Source organism: Coregonus clupeaformis, unplaced genomic scaffold (genome assembly GCF_020615455.1).
Source record: "Coregonus clupeaformis isolate EN_2021a unplaced genomic scaffold, ASM2061545v1 scaf0386, whole genome shotgun sequence".
NCBI classification, from domain to species: domain Eukaryota; kingdom Metazoa; phylum Chordata; class Actinopteri; order Salmoniformes; family Salmonidae; genus Coregonus; species Coregonus clupeaformis.
The window spans coordinates 377,123-395,939 of record NW_025533841.1 but is presented as its reverse complement, the minus strand read 5'-3'; the positions used below and the strand labels follow the sequence as shown (position 1 = coordinate 395,939).

At 45.3% G+C, this 18,817-nt stretch overlaps 1 pseudogene; it reads left to right on the top strand.

Annotated features, from left to right (window-relative positions):
• The first annotated feature begins 2,826 nt into the window (after positions 1-2,826).
• LOC121558320 lies at positions 2,827-18,430 on the top strand (annotated as a pseudogene).
• The last annotated feature ends 387 nt before the right edge of the window (positions 18,431-18,817 follow it).

The window sequence follows — 18,817 nt, the reverse complement described above, 5'->3', positions numbered from 1 at the left end:
TGTACATGTTTCCTCCAGCATCTTCACAGGTCCTTTGCTGCCTGACAGGCTGACTAGATGGCCTAGTTACAGTATGTAGCCCTAGTTTCAGTATGTAGCCTAGTTGCAGTATGTAGCCTAGTTGCAGTATGTAGCCTAGTTGCAGTATGTAGCCTAGTTGCAGTATGTAGCCTAGTTGCAGTATGTAGCCTAGTTGCAGTATGTAGCCCAGTTACAGTCGATGTAGCCTAGTTGCAGTATGTAGCCTAGTTGCAGTATGTAGCCTAGTTGCAGTATGTAGCCTAGTTACAGTATGTAGCCTAGTTACAGTATGTAGCCTAGTTACAGCATGTAGCCTAGTTACAGCACACCCTATGTAGCCTAGTTGCAGTATGTAGCCTACTGCTAGTTGCTGAATGTAGCCTAGTTGCAGTATGGTAGCCTAGTTGCAGTATGTAGCCAGTTACAGTATGTAGCCTAGTTACAGTATGTAGCCCAGTTGCAGTATGTAGCCCTAGTTGCAGAATGTAGCTAGTTGCAGTATGTTGCCTAGTTGCAGTATGTAGCCTAGTTGCAGAATGTAGCCTAGTTGCAGTATGTAGTCTAGTTGCAGTATGTAGCCTAGTTGCAGTATGTAGCCCTAGTTGCTGTATGTAGCCTAGTTACAGTATGTAGCCTTAGTTGCAGTATGTAGCCCTAGTTGCAGTATGTAGCCTAGTTGCAGTATGTAGCCTAGTTGCAGGATGTAGCCTAGTTGCTGTATGTAGCCTAGTTGCAGTACGTAGCCTAGTTACGATGTAGCCTAGTTGCAGATGTAGCCTAGTTACAGTATGTAGCCTAGTTGCAGTACGTAGCCTAGTTGCAGTACGTAGCCTAGTTGCAGTACGTAGCCCAGTTGCTGTATGTAGCCTAGTTGCAGTATGTAGCCTAGTGCAGTATGTAGCCTAGTTGCAGGATGTAGCCTAGTTACAGTATGTAGCCTAGTTGCAGTATGTAGCCTAGTTGCCGTTGTAGCCTAGTTGCAGTATGTAGCCTAGTTGCAGTATGTAGCCTAGTTGCTGTATGTAGCCTAGTTGCCGTATGTAGCCCTAGTTGCAGTATGTAGCCCCAGTTACAGTATGTAGCCTAGTTGCAGATGTAGCCTAGTTGCGGTATGTAGCCTAGTTGCAGTATGTAGCCTAGCTACAGTATGTAGCCTAGTTGCAGTATGTAGCCTAGTTACAGTATGTAGCCTAGTTGCAGTATGTAGCCTAGTTGCATATGTAGCCTATTACAGTATGTAGCCTAGTTGCAGTATGTAGCCTAGTTGCTGTATGTAGCCTAGTTGCCGTATGTAGCCTAGTTGCTGTATGTAGCCTAGTTGCAGTATGTAGCCCAGTTGCAGTATGTAGCCTAGTTGCAGTATGTAGCCTAGTTGCATATGTAGCCTAGTTACAGTATGTAGCCTAGTTGCAGTATGTAGCCCAGTTGCAGTATGTAGCCCAGTTGCGTATGTAGCCCAGTTGCCGTATGTAGCCAGTTGCAGTATGTAGCCAGTTGCAGTATGTAGCCAGTTGCAGTATGTAGCCTAGTTACAGTATGTAGCCTAGTTACAGTATGTAGCCTAGTTACCGTATGTAGCCTAGTTCACAGTATGTAGCCTAGTTACAGTATGTAGCCCAGTTACTGTTGTAGCCTAGTTGCAGTATGTAGCCTAGTTGCAGTATAGGCTAGTTAGAGCCATAAATATCCAGCTGCCAGCTGAATTATCCAAGCCATAAGAATGTATTGCTAAACTAGTACGATTTAAAATCAAATGTATTCCTGTATCCATACTAGCTGAATATGAAATGGCTATAACACTTCTTTGCTCTTCCTACAGGACAATGAGAAGCGGACACTGTTGCATGCAGCTGCCTATCTAGGAGATGCAGAAATTCTAGAGCTTCTCATACTATCAGGTAAGGTTATCATTGATGAGATGGATTACGCTACGACTCATGTCCGTCGGGCTTTGACTTCTGTTTTGATGCTGGTTGTGTTTGAATGTGAATGTTTCGTACTTAGCCCCATTCAGATCTTATGTGCAGCTGATGTGTTTAAGAGGTCATTTTAATGAAGGCCGTTGACAGCTGAAACGTCCCTATTTTAACTTGATAGAAGTGAAGCATCCAGATTTTAACTGTGAAAGACAGTCAAACCTTTTCCTTCCGAATGCCCTCATGATTTTGTGTTGCACCTCGTCTCACGTTGGCTGGGCTCCTCCTACTCCTCTCCACTCAGTGACATTTTCTTTAGAGTGATGCTGTGTAATGAAAGTCCCCGTCCTGGAATAGCGCTCTACAAGAGGCTTTCTGCGCGTTCCAAATGGCACCCTATTCCCTACATAGTGCACTACTTTTGACCTGGGCCCTGGTCAGAAGTAGTGAGCTATAAAGGGAATAGGGTGTTGTTTTGGACACATCCTTTTCTGTACTCCAGCAATTTAAAGGATGTTGCCTCATCAACCCCAGTGGCCTAACTAACCCTATAGTCTCTGTCCCCTGTCTGGTCTGTCCCCTGTCGGTCTGTCCCCTGTCGGTCTGTCCCCTGTCGGTCTGTCCCTGTCTCCCTGTCGGTCTGTCACCTGTTTTTCTGTCTGTGTCCCAGGAGCCAGAGTAAATGCCAAAGACAACAAGTGGCTCACTCCTCTGCACCGGGCCTTGGCTTCCTGCAGTGTGGTACGTGTACTGATACTGTCAGCCCTCACACACACTCCTGTGCATATGTGTTTGACTGTTAAGTGTGTTGTGATTTTTAAATGCACTTTAAACAAAGTTGAACATGATTTGAACTGTGTTCCTGTAGGAGGCTGTCCAGGTGTTATTGAAACACTCTGCTGACGTGAACGCCAGGGACAAGAACTGGCAAACGCCGCTCCACATCGCTGCGGCCAATAAGGCAGTCCGCTGTGCCGAGGCCCTGGTCCCTCTCCTCAGCAACGTGAACGTGTCAGACCGGGCCGGGCGCACGGCGCTGCACCATGCAGCCTTCAGTGGACACCAGGAGGTTAGCAATTAGCATGGACATGATTACACACTGTAGTCTACACTTTATACCTGTCCTATCCCCACGTTGAGCTTACTGTGCATCCGATTACTTACAATGGTTGTATGTAGGGCTGTGACGGTAATTGGATAACCGTGACATTGACGGTTTTGGATGAAGAACGCCATGAAAATAAAATTACCGGTCAAAACCAAAAAGAAGTATGATTTTCTCTCCATAAAATGTTTTATCACCTTTATTTTAATGTAGATATACTTTATCCATAGCGGGAGTGTTAACTATTGATTATATGGTATTGTTTTGCTGACTTAGTTGGAGGAGATATAGACAGTTTAATAGATGGACTATCTTTTGATGCACCGCAATCACCAAATCTGCTCTATGCGCGAATAGGAGAGAATCTTTGAAGGTCAAAAGTGGTGAAAAGTGAAAAGTGGGGACCGGGGGTAACTATAGTACCTCTAGATCTATAGCCTACAGGCTGGGGGTGGGTGGGTAGCCTCTGACCTCTGACCTTCACCTCTGACCTTTTTCATTGTTACAGTAGATCAGAGGAGTGAGGTGAAAAAGATGGCTCTCATTGCAAAAAAAAACCCATAACAACCTGTTTGGGCACATTTCAGTTTCACACCTAACGACGATGGAGAACCAGATGACTTGGCCAGCCTGTTTGCAGAATATGCGCAAAACCCATAGGCTACCTACTAAGAATTCCAGCACCACAAACGGGACACCGATAAGTGGCGAGCACTGCCAGACACTGGAACTCGTTATTTAGTCATAGGAATGGTGCCTTTACGAACGGTGGAGAAACCCGCCTTCAAATAAATGCTCTGGAAATTTGACAGACTATACGAGTTACCGGGGAGAAAGTATTTGTCTCAAACAGCGGTCCCTACCTTGTTCAACAAGGTGAAGGGGGGAGGTTCAGGCAGAGCTAAAGGACGTAGATTTGTTTATTTTTGCACTGAATACGGACATGTGGTCAAGTGTAAATATGACTCCTTACATGAACCTAACAGTGCACTATCTGACGAAAGACTGGACACTGAAATCCAACTGTTTGGAAACAACCTACATTCCGGAATTCCTTGACTGGGCCCTTGACGAAAATCTAATGTCCTGTATCGCCACAGACAACAGGGCCAACATTGTGGCTGAAGTGAGGCAACTGAACTGGCCTTGGCTAAATTGCTTTGGCCACAATCTCCATCTCGCTGTCACCATCAATGTGAAGCCAGAGCACAGGCCGTGTTCTAGGCCTATGTAGAACTCTGGTGGGCACTTTTTAGCAGAGCTGGCGATTTAAAAGAGGGACCTAGTAAGGCCCAGACCGAGCTGAACCTCCCAATTCACAACCTCATTCTTGTGAGAAATTAAGTTTTAATAACTAAGCTGTAATAACCATTTATAGGCTATTCAATGTTAAAAGAATAAGCTATGCAAAATTATTGTTCATGAATAATTGTAATTCAGATGCCCGAGCAAATAAACAAACAAAATAGGCTAGTTTCCTTGAATCACTTAATGTTGCATTACCATAGGCCCATTGTTTTATTTAGCCAATCATACTCTAATTAAACCACTGATTATAATGAGTTAATAATGAGAATATAGAACATATTCTGGGAATCCTACATGTTACGTGTGTATACTATACCAGAAAGCATGATCATTAGCTTCTTCTGGATTGTTTTAAATCGCGTAGCCTGTCGGAAGGCAGCGGAGTGCGGCGAATAGGCTTCCAAATAGATGACTGTTGAGTTGTGAATGTCAGTGAAAGAGAGGCTCAACCAGGCATATCGCAATTTTTCAAAATACAATGGAGGGAAAACAGTTTGGAAAGCAATTGGCTTATTGCTTCAAAGAGAAGAAGATGAAAATACTAATGTCTTTTTAATGATCAAAATCCTCAACTTAATTGAGGGAACAGTATCATTGGCATCGGCTATATCCCCGGTGAGTGTGCATATTCACTGTCTTTATCACTGGGTCAGTGCCACTTGAAAGTCGTGTTGAAAAAGATTCTGCTAATCTCTCTAGTCATATAAAGTGTATTAGAATTGCGTGATTTTAAAATAATAAAAGGCCACATTTTTCCAGTGAAAAGAAACCTACTCCACCACGCGCTGCATTGAACAGCCTGTGATTGAGTTATATTATTAGCCTAAATTATGACTATCCAATTTACTAATCACATTAGGAATAGTCAGCTATTTTACATAAGTTCCGAGCTGGTCATGGGTGCACTTCAGCCACGCTCAAGGTCCTAAACGATATTATAACCGCGATTGATAATAGACAGTACTGTGCAGCCGTCTTCATCGACCTGGCCAAGGCTTTCGACTCTGTCAACCACCGCATTCTTATTGGCAGACTAAATAGCCTTGGTTTCTCAAATGACTGCCTCGCCTGGTTCACCAACTACTTCTCAGATAGAGTTCAGTGTGTCAAATCGGAGGGCCTGTTGTCTGGACCTATGGCAGTCTCTATGGGGGTGCCACAGGGTTCAATTCTTGGGCCGACACTTTTCTCCGTGTATATCAATGATGTCGCTCTTGCTGCTGGTGACTCTCAGATCCACCTCTACGCAGACGACACCATTTTGTATACATCTGGCCCTTCATTGGACACTGTGTTAACAAACCTCCAAACGAGCTTCAATGCCATACAACACTCCTTCAGTAGCCTCCAACTGCTCTTAAACACTAGTAAAACTAAATGTATGCTTTTCAATCGAACGCTGCTGGCACCCGCCCACCCGACTAGAATCACCACTCGACGGGTCTGACCTAGAGTATGTGGACAACTACAAATACCTAGGTGTCTGGTTAGACTGTAAACTCTCCTTCCAGACTCACATAAAGAATCTCCAATCCAAAGTTAAATCTAGAATCGGCTTCCTATTTCGCAAACAAAGCCTCCTTCACTCATGCTGCCAAACATGCCCTCGTAAAACTGACTATCCTACCGATCCTTGACTTCGGCGATGTCATTTACAAAATAGCCTCCAACACTCTACTCAGCAAACTGGATGTAGTCTATCACAGTGCCATCCGTTTTGTCTCCAAAGCCCCATACACTACCCACCACTGTGACCTGTACGCTCTTGTTGGCTGGTCCTCACTACATGTTCGCCGTCAAACCCACTGGCTCCAGGCCATCTATAAATCACTGCTAGGCAAATCCCCGCCTTATCTTAGCTCATTGGTCACCATAGCAGCACCCACCCGTAGTCTGCGCTCCAGCAGGTATATCTCACTGGTCATTCCCAAAGCCAACACCTCCTTTGGCCGCCATTCCTTCCAGTTCTCTGCTGCCAATGACTGGAACGAATTGCAAAAATCTCTGAAGCTGGAGACTCTTATCTCCCTCACTAACTTTAAGCATCAGTTGTCAGAGCACCTTACCGATCACTGCACCTGTACACAGCCCATCTGAAATTAGGCCACCCAACTACCTCATCCCTATATTGTTATTTATTTTGCTCTTTTGCACCCCGGTATCTCTATTTGCACATAATCTCTTGCACATCTAGCATTCCAGTGTTAATACTATTGTAATTATTTTGCACTATAGCCTATTTATTGCCTTACCTCCATAACTTGCTACATTTGCACACACTGTATATATATTTTCTGTTGTATTTTTGACTTTATGTTTTTTTACCCCAAATGTAACTCTGTGTTGTTTTTATCGCACTGCTTTGCTTTATCTTGGCCAGGTCGCAGTTGTAAATGAGAACTTGTTCTCAACTGGCTTACCTGGTTAAATAAGTTTGCAAATGTGATGATGCATGGAATGCTTGATATTTTTCATGGAGAAAATTAGCTTCCCCAAACTTGAGAGCAAGACTGGCCTAAACGCGCTAATGTTTTCCTTTGCTAATGTCCGTCCCGCCCCCCTGTCAGCTGTCAGTTTTGTCGATGACCACGTACATAAGACACGCCAATCACCGACACCTGAAGTTCCATGACCATCACAGCCCTAGTTGTATGCTTGAGTTTGTTCAGAGGAGGCTTTGAATAAAATCCGATCTGAGTGTGAAATGCCTTACTGAGGGTAAATGGAAGCTCCTCTTGTGCCCGGCTCAGCCTTATACAGTTTAAGGTACTTTACCGTATCCATTTCAGTAAGGCCAGATTGTCCAAATTCTACCCAAATATTGATGGTACATGTGACAGGTGTAAAAGCTCCTTGGTGGACTTGACCCACATGTTTTTTATTTTTAAGGGAAAAGGGAGAAATGTACCTGTCTTTCATGTTATCTTTCATTCTTTTTGAATACAAAATATATAATTTTAAAGGGAAGGCTTTGAAGCCAGATTTAGCGGATTTTGCTGTTTAGTTTTCCTCAACCTGTGTTTTGTTTCTCTCTCCTCTCCCTGTTAGATGGTGAGGCTGCTTCTCTCCAGAGGAGCCAACATTAATGCCTTTGACAAGAAGGATCGCCGAGCAATCCACTGGGCTGCTTACATGGGTGATGAGTTTACCACATCATTTACATTCTGACTAATGTCCTTTATACCAATGAATGAATGAATGAATGGACTGTGTGTTAGTCTCACAGCTCAGCTGTATGAGCCACGTCTAGTGTGTTATTATGTCAGAATCATGTACTAAGTAGGTTGATTAGATGTTTTCAGTTGTACTAACATGATGTAGGTGTTGCTTATGGTGCTGTGTACCACTGTAAACTAATCTATCTCTCCCTCTCTCTGCCTATCTCTCTGTGTTTGTATCTCTGTCTCTCTCTTCCCCCCCTCTCTCTCTCCCCCCTCTCTCTCTCTCTCTCTCTCTCTCTCTCTCTCTCTCTCTCTCTCTCTCTCTCTCTCTCTCTCTCTCTCTCTCTATTTATCCCTCCCCCCTCTCTCTCTACCATAGGGCACATTGAGGTGGTGAAACTGCTGGCCTCTCATGGATCAGAGGTGTCCTGTAAAGACAAGAAGGCCTACACCCCTCTCCACTCTGCAGCCTCCAGTGGAATGATCAGTGTGGTCAAGTACCTCCTGGACCTTGGTGTGGATGTGAGTCAACACGCATTCAAATGTGTAGGGGGTTTTCATAATAGTAATGAAGAGAGAGAGGTTAGAGCCAGTGATTTGGACCAGGGGGTTTTCATAACCAAGTAATGAAGAGAGAGAGGTTGGACCAGGGGTTTTTCATAACCAAGTAATGAAGAGAGAGAGGTTGGACCAGGGGTTTTTCATAACCAAGTAATGAAGAGAGAGAGGTTGGACCAGGGGTTTTCATAACCAAGTAATGAAGAGAGAGGTTGGACCAGGGGTTTTTCATAACCAAGTAATGAAGAGAGAGAGGTTGGACCAGGGGGTTTTCATAACCAAGTAATGAAGAGAGAGAGGTTGGACCAGGGGGTTTTTCATAACCAAGTAATGAAGAGAGAGAGGTTGGACCAGGGGGTTTTTCATAACCAAGTAATGAAGAGAGAGAGTTGGACCAGGGTTTTCATAACCAAGTAATGAAGAGAGAGAGGTTGGACCAGGGGTTTTTTCAGAACCAAGTGACCTGATCAGGAATGTATTGTTTTGTTCCCCCCCCTCTCTCTCTCCACTCTTTTCCCTCCCTTGCTCCCTCCAGATAAATTAGCCCAATGGGTACGGTAACACCCCCCTCCACGTGGCATGCTACAACGGGCAGGACGTGGTGGTGAATGAGCTGATCGAGTGTGGCGCCAACGTGAACCAGGTGAACGAGAAGGGTTTCGCCCCACTCCACTTCACGGCCGCCTCGCGCCATGGGGCGCTCTGCTTGGAGCTGCTGGTGGGCAACGGGGCCCTCGTCAACATCAAGGTGAGGAGACCGGATGACCAACACTGTGTCTGAACTAAATAACACCCTATTCCCTATGTAGTGCACTACTTTTGACCAGGGGCCCATAGAGCAAGGAGCCGTGATGACACTGCCTGTGTCCCAAATGGCACCCTGTTCCCTTTATAAGTACACTACTTTGGTTCAAAAAGTAGTTCACTATGAAGAGAATAGGGTGCCATTTGGGACGTACACACTGACGCAGCACATGGCTTAGTATTTGGCCCTGGTCTACATTCAAATACCAATGGAATAGGCCTAACAATGCAAACTAAATGCCATCAAGCGCTCCTCCAATACGTGTTTGATTTTGCCTGTGGTCAGCAGCACAGACTGCCGTGTGAACCATCTTTGTCTTTCTATCTGCAGAGTAAAGATGGAAAGACCCCCCTCCACATGACGGCCATCCACGGACGCTTCTCCAGATCTCAAGCCATCATCCAGAATGGTGAGTCGCTGTGAATGCTCTCAACTGAATATATATGAACCAGTAGGCTCTTCAGCATTGTCTTTAGTCTTCAAACCATGATTCACTGGCACAGAGCAATGTTACTTGCAATGTGGTTGAACATGAAGCTTCATGAGGCCTCTAGGGTCAAGTGGTTGACGTGTGTGTGTGTCTGTGTGTGTGTATGTGTGTGTGTGTGTCTGTGTGTGTCTGTGTGTGTCTGTGTGTGTGTGTGTGTGTGTTCTGTAGGTGCTGAGATCGACTGTGAAGAAAAGAATGGAAACACACCCCTGCACATCTCTGCTCGCTACGGCCACGAGTTACTCATCAATACACTCATCACGAACGGAGCTGACACAGCCAAGTGAGAACACACACAGTTTCCAGCAATAATGCAACATGCATCTGCAATTCTGTCATTGACCGAATTCCCGCTTGGAGACTATGCTCAACACATTGTGGTGTGTGGGGGGTTGATAGACAGGGCATTGCAGCATGCTGATGTGTTGATCTGCTGTGGGGTTTAATGAGGACTGTGATGTGGTGCTGTTTCCAATCTTAGCTGAATCAACTGTAAGTCGCTCTGGATAAGAGTGTCTGCTTAAAGTCTAAAATGTAAAAATGTGTTGCAGGCGAGGCGTCCATGGGATGTTCCGCCTCCACCTGGCTGCTCTCAGTGGGTTCTCTGACTGCTGTCGGAAGCTCCTCTCATCAGGCTTTGATATAGACACCCCTGACGACTTTGGAAGGACCTGTTTACATGCTGCAGCAGCTGTTGGGTGAGTGGACTGGTCCAGGCTTTACACCAAGGAATATTTAGTTCATGAACTGGAAAGCCACCAGAAAGAACAAACACATATTCACACTCTTACATTTCACATTGTTTAGCAGTATAAAAAAATCGTATAGATCATTAGTGCGGTATCATTTCTGTATATTGTGGTTCCATGCCATGGTGGTATTGACTTGCGCTCTGGTCTAAATTGTCTTTATATCTTCTTGAAAGAGAAGAGAAACCTCAAACTGCTCTTGCTAGTATCACTTTTTATTATTGCTTTTATTAGCATTATAAAAACAGTGATACTAGCAAGAGCAGTGTACGGGTTTCTCTTTTCTTTAAGGTTCTCATTGTTACCATCCACCTGATAGCTCAGATGTGAGAGGCCTTTCTGAACTTGATATCTTGTTACCATCCACCTGATAGCTCAGATGAACGAGAGCCTTTCTGAACTTGATATCTTGTTACCATCCACCTGATAGCTCAGATGTACGAGAGCCTTTCTGAACTTGATATCTTGTTACCATCCACCTGATAGCTCAGATGTACGAGAGCCTTTCTGAACTTGATATCTTGTTACCATCCACCTGATAGCTCAGATGTACGAGAGCCTTTCTGAACTTGATATCTTGTTACCAGGAACCTGGACTGTCTGAATCTGCTGCTCAACACAGGGGCAGACTTCAACAGAAAGGACAGCTTCGGAAGGTCTGTCTGTGGCATCAAATAACTTTCATATGTGATCTTTATGATAATGGGGAATATAGTATAGGGGCATATAGGAATTATTATGGGAAAGATTGGGCGGCAGGTAGCCTAGCGGTTAAGAGCGTTGGGTCAGTAACCGAAAGGTTGCTGGTTCGAATCCCCTAGCCGACTAGGTGAAAAATCTATGTGCCCTGCAGCAAGGCACTTAACCCTAATTGCTCCTGTAAGTCGCACTGGATAAGAGTATCTGCTAAATGACATAAATGTAAAATGTAAATGTTATACAGCTCCAATAAGCTGTTTCTGTTGTTGATGTTGAATGGTTTCTGTGCGTTCTTCTAGGAGTCCTCTGCATTATGCGGCAGCCAATTGTAACTACCAGTGTCTGTTTGCCTTGGTGGGGTCTGGGGCCAGTGTGAACGATCTGGATAAAAGGGGTTGCACCCCGCTCCACTACGCTGCTGCCTCCGACACAGACGGAAAGTACGTCTCACACCTCTCTTACTGTTGTGTGTGTTGTGGTGCCATGACCTTTCACTGTAGTCTGGAGAGTATGTTGTGGTGCCATGACCTTTCACATTTCACTGTAGTCTGGAGAGTATGTTGTGGTGCCATGACCTTTCACTGTAGTCTGGAGAGTATGTTGTGGTGCCATGACCTTTCACATTTCACTGTAGTCTGGAGAGTATGTTGTGGTGCCATGACCTTTCACATTTCACTGTAGTCTAGAGTATGTTGTTGGCCGTGTTTGAATACATACTAGTGTTAAATCTGCAGTGTGAAAGCTTGGCCACGTCTCCTTTGGGAAAGTGTCTCTGCTTGCTTATCTGTCTGTCTTGATGTTGGTATAATGATTATTGAACTCTTGACCTCTGACCTCTAGGTGTCTGGAATATTTGCTGCGAAACGACGCTAACCCAGGGATCAGGGACAATCAGGGCTACAACGCAGTCCATTACGCGTCTGCGTACGGACACCGCCTCTGTCTGGAGCTGGTGAGTCAGAACCACAGGGGACTAGACGCCCTGCATTCACAGACCATTTTGTCTGCGTCCCAAATGGATGTAGGGCCCATAGGGCTCTGGTCAAAAGTAATGCACTATATAGGGAATAGGGTGCCATTTGGGACAGACGTTGATATTCAGTAGGTTTTAAGGTGTGGTTGCATGTTTGTCGTGGCCGCATCGTCACTCTTGATGTTCTTTTTCCAGATTGCAAGTGAAACACCTTTAGATGTGGTAAGTACCAGTTGGTTACTTTTCCTCACACTAGCTTGTTTAAGATACGAATGCAACACCCCAGTATGTCTGCAGGGGCTGGTCACTGAGATTTACAACATGAAACATGCTACTAGACTAACCTTCAAAGTAAATATGTTACAAGTCTAAACTGGCCCGTCCTTGTCTTTCCCCAGCTAATGGAAACCTCAGGGACAGACATCCTGAACGACTCTGATGTCAGAGCTCCCATCAGCCCCCTACACTTAGCTGTGAGTAAAGCCTACCTGCTCCTGTAGGGGTCTCGCCACATGACAAATGGCACCCTATTCCCTATTTAGTGCACTACTTTTGACCAGAGCCTTATGGGCCCAGATCAAAAGTACTGCACTACATGGGAAATAGGGTGCTATCTGGGATGCAGGCATGGTGTTGTTTTTCCACCAAAAGTTGATTGTCCAGACACTCACACACCATGTTCCTATCTGTTCCTGATTAGTGTAAAATACATGCATATTTTGACACGGTGATGATGAGGATGATTTCCTTATTTTGCCATTTGAGTTAATCAACCTCCAACAGAGGAGTAGTAGTGTGTTTGTTTCTAAATCTCACGCTTGGCAGGGACCTTCGATGTTGATGCTGGGCGGGAGAAAAAATGGGCACCCGATTTGAGAGACACTGGTCTACTTTAGAGGTCTAGGACTGTTTCTGTTCAGGCATACCACTGGTCTACTATAGGACATTGATTATATTAAGAGTGTATATCTGTTCAGGCGTACCACTGGTCTACTATAGGACATTGATTATATTAGGAGTGTATATCTGTTCTGGCATACCACTGGTCTACTATAGGACATTGATTATATTAGGAGTGTATATCTGTTCAGGCGCACCACTGGTCTACTATAGGACATTGATTATATTAGGAGTGTATATCTGTTCTGGCATACCACTGGTCTACTATAGGACATTGATTATATTAGGAGTGTATATCTGTTCAGGCATACCACTGGACTTTGCTTCAGACTGTGTGTTTGTTTCCATTCAGGCGTACCACGGCCACCACCATGCTATGGAGGTCCTGGTTCAGTCTCTGCTGGATCTAGACGTGAGGAACAGCCAGGGGCGCACCCCTCTGGACCTGGCTGCCTTTAAAGGCCATGTGGAGTGTGTTCACGTCCTCATCAACCAGGGAGCCTCCATCCTGGTTAAAGACTTCACCCTGAAGAGGACCCCCATCCACGCTGCAGGTACGCATAGGATATCACGTAAGACCTAGAGATTCTGTAATTCAAAAGTTTTCCTTACCAAGATGGACATTTGTTTGGTCATGTTGCTAGGACGCCAATGTCCACTCTAGGGATATTATATAGCATAGTGTGAAAATGCCCACTACACACTGATCTAAGGTCATTTTTTGTCATTATTGCTGAGGATCTGGGGAGGGTAAGCTGATCCTAGATCAGTGCACAGGGGGACTTCTATCCAGAGCCAGGTACACAGCTAGCAGGTGACAGGCTTCGAGGGCCTCAGCCCCAAAATGTTTTATTATCTGCTGTGTTAACATCATGAGGATGTCATCTACCAATACCACTGTTCTAGAAATCTGTCTGTTCATGTGAAGGTAATAGTCGTCCAGCAATCAGCTCATATCCTCTCTGTTTAGCCTCCTCTAGCTACCAACGGTCAATCATCTCACATTCTTATATCCTCTCTGTTTATCCTCCTCTAGCTACCAATGGTCAATCATCTCACATTCTTATATCCTCTCTGTTTATCCTCCTCTAGCTACCAACGGTCATTCGGAGTGTTTGCGTTTGCTGATTGGAAATGCTGACCTCCAGAGTCCAGTGGACGTTCAAGACGGGAATGGACAGTAAGTCAATTGGGTTTTGGATACAATTCCTGAAATAAAGAGATTTTGACACTAGTTCTACGTCCCAAATGGCACCCTATGCCCTACTTGGTGCACTACTTTAAACCAGAACCCTATGGGCTCGGGTCAAAAGTAGTGTACCATATAGGGAATAGGTTGCCATTTGGGACTCAGCCTGGTTATTACCAGTTTGTAATATGACCTTGTTGTCTTGTGTATCAGAACCCCTCTGATGCTGTCGGTGCTGAGCGGACACACAGACTGTGTGTACTCACTGCTCAACAAGGGAGCCAGCGTAGAAGCCAAAGACAAGTGGGGCAGAACAGCGCTACACAGAGGGGTGAGGAGGAGAGCTGGCTGTATACGCTCACACACAGAAAGAGACGGGGAGGCTCAAATATACATATTATCTTCAGAAAAGTAGTTGTCCATGGGTAGTGGTGTATTCATCCCTGTAGGGGGACCTGCCTCCAGACATCATTTGTAATAATTGATGATTCATTATTATATCATTGATTATTAGTTATTCAAATCCATTCTTGTCTCCCCGCCCTTCCTCCCAGGCGTTGACGGGTCATGAGGAGTGTGTGGAGGCCCTGCTGCAGCACAGCGCCAGCTTCCTGGTTCGGGACTGTAAGGGGCGGACCCCTGTCCACCTGGCGGCGGCATCCGGACACATCGGGGTGCTGGGGGGACTCCTACACGCCGCCCAGTCAGTGGAGACCCTCCCCGTCATCACAGACAACCAGGGCTACACGCCACTACACTGGGCCTGCTACAACGGTACGTACTGGACTAACGGAACACTAGATCTTTTCTGATTTTCTCTCTTCAGCACCGTAAACATGTCCCTGAATTAGGCAGGCCATACAACTAGGGGTGTAACGATTCGATTTGTATCACGATTCGTGGTTGTCGATACGATTCAAGGACGATATTGGTTCATTTAGAACGATACGATCCGAAACGATTCAGTGACTTGAAATCGATTCAGTAACCTTTTAGCCAAAAATTAAACCAGTGTGACTGAAATAAATACCTGGATACTGGACAGTGCAGGTGAAGTTTCCTAGATTCCTGTTTCTTGTAAGGACCGCAATGGTGGCTTCATAATTTCTCGCTCGTCGGCTTCTCCTCTGTCGTCCGCCATGCTATGTTTTGTTGTCTTTGCGCCTTTGCGCTGCTGCTGGCGTGGGGCGATGACGTCACGGATAGGCAGACTGAATCGAGTAATGTTTAAAGCCTTTATCATTAAAAGTGCTAAGAAAAAACATCCATATAAAGTCTGACGTGCTTAAATCCAATGGGTTATTTCCTAGTATCGATACAATCGATTTATTACATTTTAAAACGATGTTAGAGTGATATATGTTGTCCAAAAGGCCAACTCACCGAGCACAGATCGATGTAGTTGGATCATAGGAATATAAATCGATACATCGATGTAGTAGATGGATCGTTACACCCCTACATACAACGGTACGTACTGACTAACTGGACTGTAGCTCTGTTCTCTCCTCCATGAAGTGTACACTCATTCACTCCCTCTTGTGGCTTGAAAAGCATTCGATTGGTGTGGACGGAGCCATGTGGGGGAATGAACAAGACTACAACAGAATTAGGGGTTATGACTCTCAGTGGAGGACCTTACACTGAAACAGGACTTTGTCAGGGATTGACATAGCATATGTTGTAGCTAAAACATCTTTTGTGACTTCACCATTGTCAGATGTGTAGCTTTCTCTGAGAGTATTGTTGTGGTCTGCAGCGACGTCATCTTTTTCCGGTATGAATCAATCTTCCACTAGGCCATGACACGTGTGTAGAGGTGCTGCTGGAACAGGAGGTTTTCCACAAGACCGAGGGCAACTCGTTCAGCCCCCTCCACTGTGCTGTGATCAATGACAACGAGGGGGCTGCAGAGATGCTGATTGACACTCTGGGGCCGGCCATTGTCAACGCCACTGACACCAAGAACCGGTAACTACAGCACATGACAAAGTCCTTTTCTTCTGGAGAATAATGTTGTCTTGGGAATAAAATGACCTCTGGGGTTGGATGAGGGATTGTAGATTACTTTTAATACATCTATTAGTGATTTTATATTTCTATGGTATAAACAGGGTTAATTGAACAAACTTGTTTATAACAGTCCTACATGATATCGGTGAAATAAGTTTCCTCTCTCTCCAGGACCCCCTGCATGCGGCGGCTTTCACGGACCACGTGGAGTGTCTTCAGCTGCTGCTAGGCCACAACGCCCAGGTCAACTCCCCCGATGCCTCCGGGAAGACCTCCCTCATGATGGCTGCTGAGAACGGACAAACCAACGCTGTCGGTACGCAGCCCCCTCTCCTCCGCTTTGCCTCGCCCAGCCGGCTTAAGTTCAACATGTCTGTTTTACATTTGAATAAGTCGCTTAATTTCCTAATTGAGTTTCTTTATGTTTCTCTGTCTGTGTCAGAGCTGTTGGTGAGCAGTGCCAAAGCAGAGCTCACCCTGCAGGATGCAGTCAAGAACACTGCTCTTCATCTGGCCTGCAGTAAGGTGAGCATCCTCACATGAAGATGACGTTCATCTGAACAGTTGGCTCTCTCTGGTTTAAATTTTGGTCTGACATGTTTGACTCTGGTTTTTAAAGGGGCATGAAACCAGTGCTTTGTTGATATTGGAGAAGATTACAGACAGGAACCTCATCAACTCGACTAACGCAGCCTTACAGACGTACGTATGGTTCAGCTGTATTAATTGGGCCAGAAGAATTAGAAGAAGTGCACTATATAGGGAATAGTCTGGCATTTGGGAGGTATCCTCATTTGCTGCTGGCTAATCTGACGGTACTTTCTCCTCAGGCCGTTACACGTTGCAGCCAGAAATGGTCTGACGGTGGTGGTTCAGGAGCTACTAGTGAAGGGTGCTAGCGTGCTAGCAGTCGATGACAATGGTAAGATCCATAACGCTAACACCGTTTTCTTCTGTACTTCTCTTCTCAATGTGTCCACAAATGTTTCTCTCTAGTCCACTGCTTGGTTATTGTCTTAACTTTGTATCTCCTAGCCTGCTGTTATTTCATGTTTTTCACCAAAAGTGTTATAGTAAACGGTGATGCTCCTGAAGTGACCCTCTGCTGTTCTGTTTGAACCCCTCAGGTTACACGCCTGCCTTGGCCTGCGCCCCCAACAAAGACGTGGCGGACTGCCTGGCGCTGATCCTGGCCACCATGATGCCCGTGTCCCCCTGCAACCCGGCGCCCAGCCTGTCCTTCAGTGCCATTAACCACTACACCACCAGCCCCTCCAAGAGTGTGACCTTCGACAGCCTGCCCGTGCTGCGCAGCGAGCACAGCTCCTACTGCAGCTTCAACAACATCGGCCACCGCGACCACGATGGAGGCTTCTACAAGGATGAGGAACTCAACGACTCAGACTCAGAGACATACTGAGGGGGGTGGTGGTCGCTGCCCAGGAGGGGAGCCAAGGGCAGGCGGATGGACAGTGAAGTGGGGCAGAGGCCACAAACAAATCCACACATACACACCGTGTCTTAAATCACCACAGCCAGCTTTGGGAGGGCACGAGCCGAGACAGTCCGCACAGGAGCCTTAAGAGTCCTGCAGATGGAGAGAGAGAAATGGAGGGAGGGAGGGAGAGGGGGAGGCACAACAGGCTGGCTGGCCACACTCATCCTCTCGTACCACCAGGTGTCCTTCCAGCAGATACTGGACTTCAGAGGAACTGCTGCTGCTATACCCCACCTTTACCTTTACCCACAAAGGTCCTAAACGGTAGAAACTGTCCAGCCAACAGACAGACGGACACCTTATGACGGCAATAACCTGTAGTCCAAGGGGATAGTAGCACTTCACTGAGTGAAAAACAGACATGGACCAAAAGATGTGGAAGAAGCCTTTTCAAAACCTGTTTTGACAGTAGAAATGGGATTGAGCGTTTTGGCCTGAGAAAAACATAAGGAGTGATGTTTCATTTAAGTTTTATGAGAGTGATGGTCATGTTTATCCGCACACTAAGACAGTCAGAACGCACCTAGCCTCTTGTCTGTAATCCATGTGGGAGGAGGGGAAATCATTTATTTTTTATGAACAAACATTTTAATAATATCATTCATGTCTTAAGCTCCTGACCCTCTGTGGGAACCAAAGAATCGTAGTATTTGCTCTCATGAGTAATTTCAAAGAATTTCCATCCCCAATGGCACCCTATTCCCTTTATAGTACACTACTTTTGACCAGGGCCATAGGGTTCTGGTCAAAAGTAGTGTACTCTATAAAGAATAGGGTGCCATTTAGATTTTGCATTTGTATGTGAGCGACAGGACTTTTTACATTTGCGTTATTAAACCTACCTGTCCTTTGCCCTCTAGAAAATATTTTAGAAAGTAAATTATTAATTCATGTATTCTTTCTTGTGATATTTATGTCATCATTTTGTGCCTTCTTTAGTTACTGAGGGGAGGTTAGGAGAGTAGGGGCAGCTGTATGAGCGAAAACAATGATGCACACTAAGTACTACAACGTTTGTGAAAAGCACTGATACTATTCCGAGGCATACGAGGGGGAAAACATGCCTCCCTTGGAGAGGAGAAACACTGTAAACCAATGGTAGGACAGCAGCATTTAGATTTTCTTCTGTTGAAAAAAAAATATATATATTATTTGTCTTGGTCTTATAATCAATGTATTTTGACAGGTTTTGCTTGCTTAACTTCTTCAAAAAAATGAAACCACTCAAACCTTTTATGTGATTGCTTGTTCAAACCCCCGTTTTTGTCTCTTTTTAAAATAATTTTAACTGGAAATATGTACAATACATATGCTATGTTCGTCAAATCAGGATCAGGAGGTTCACAGGTTTTTTTCGTGTCCTTTTTTTTCTTTAAAAGGATGAAACTAGCATGTACATATGAAATAGTGACTGAATCGAAACTCCCATGAA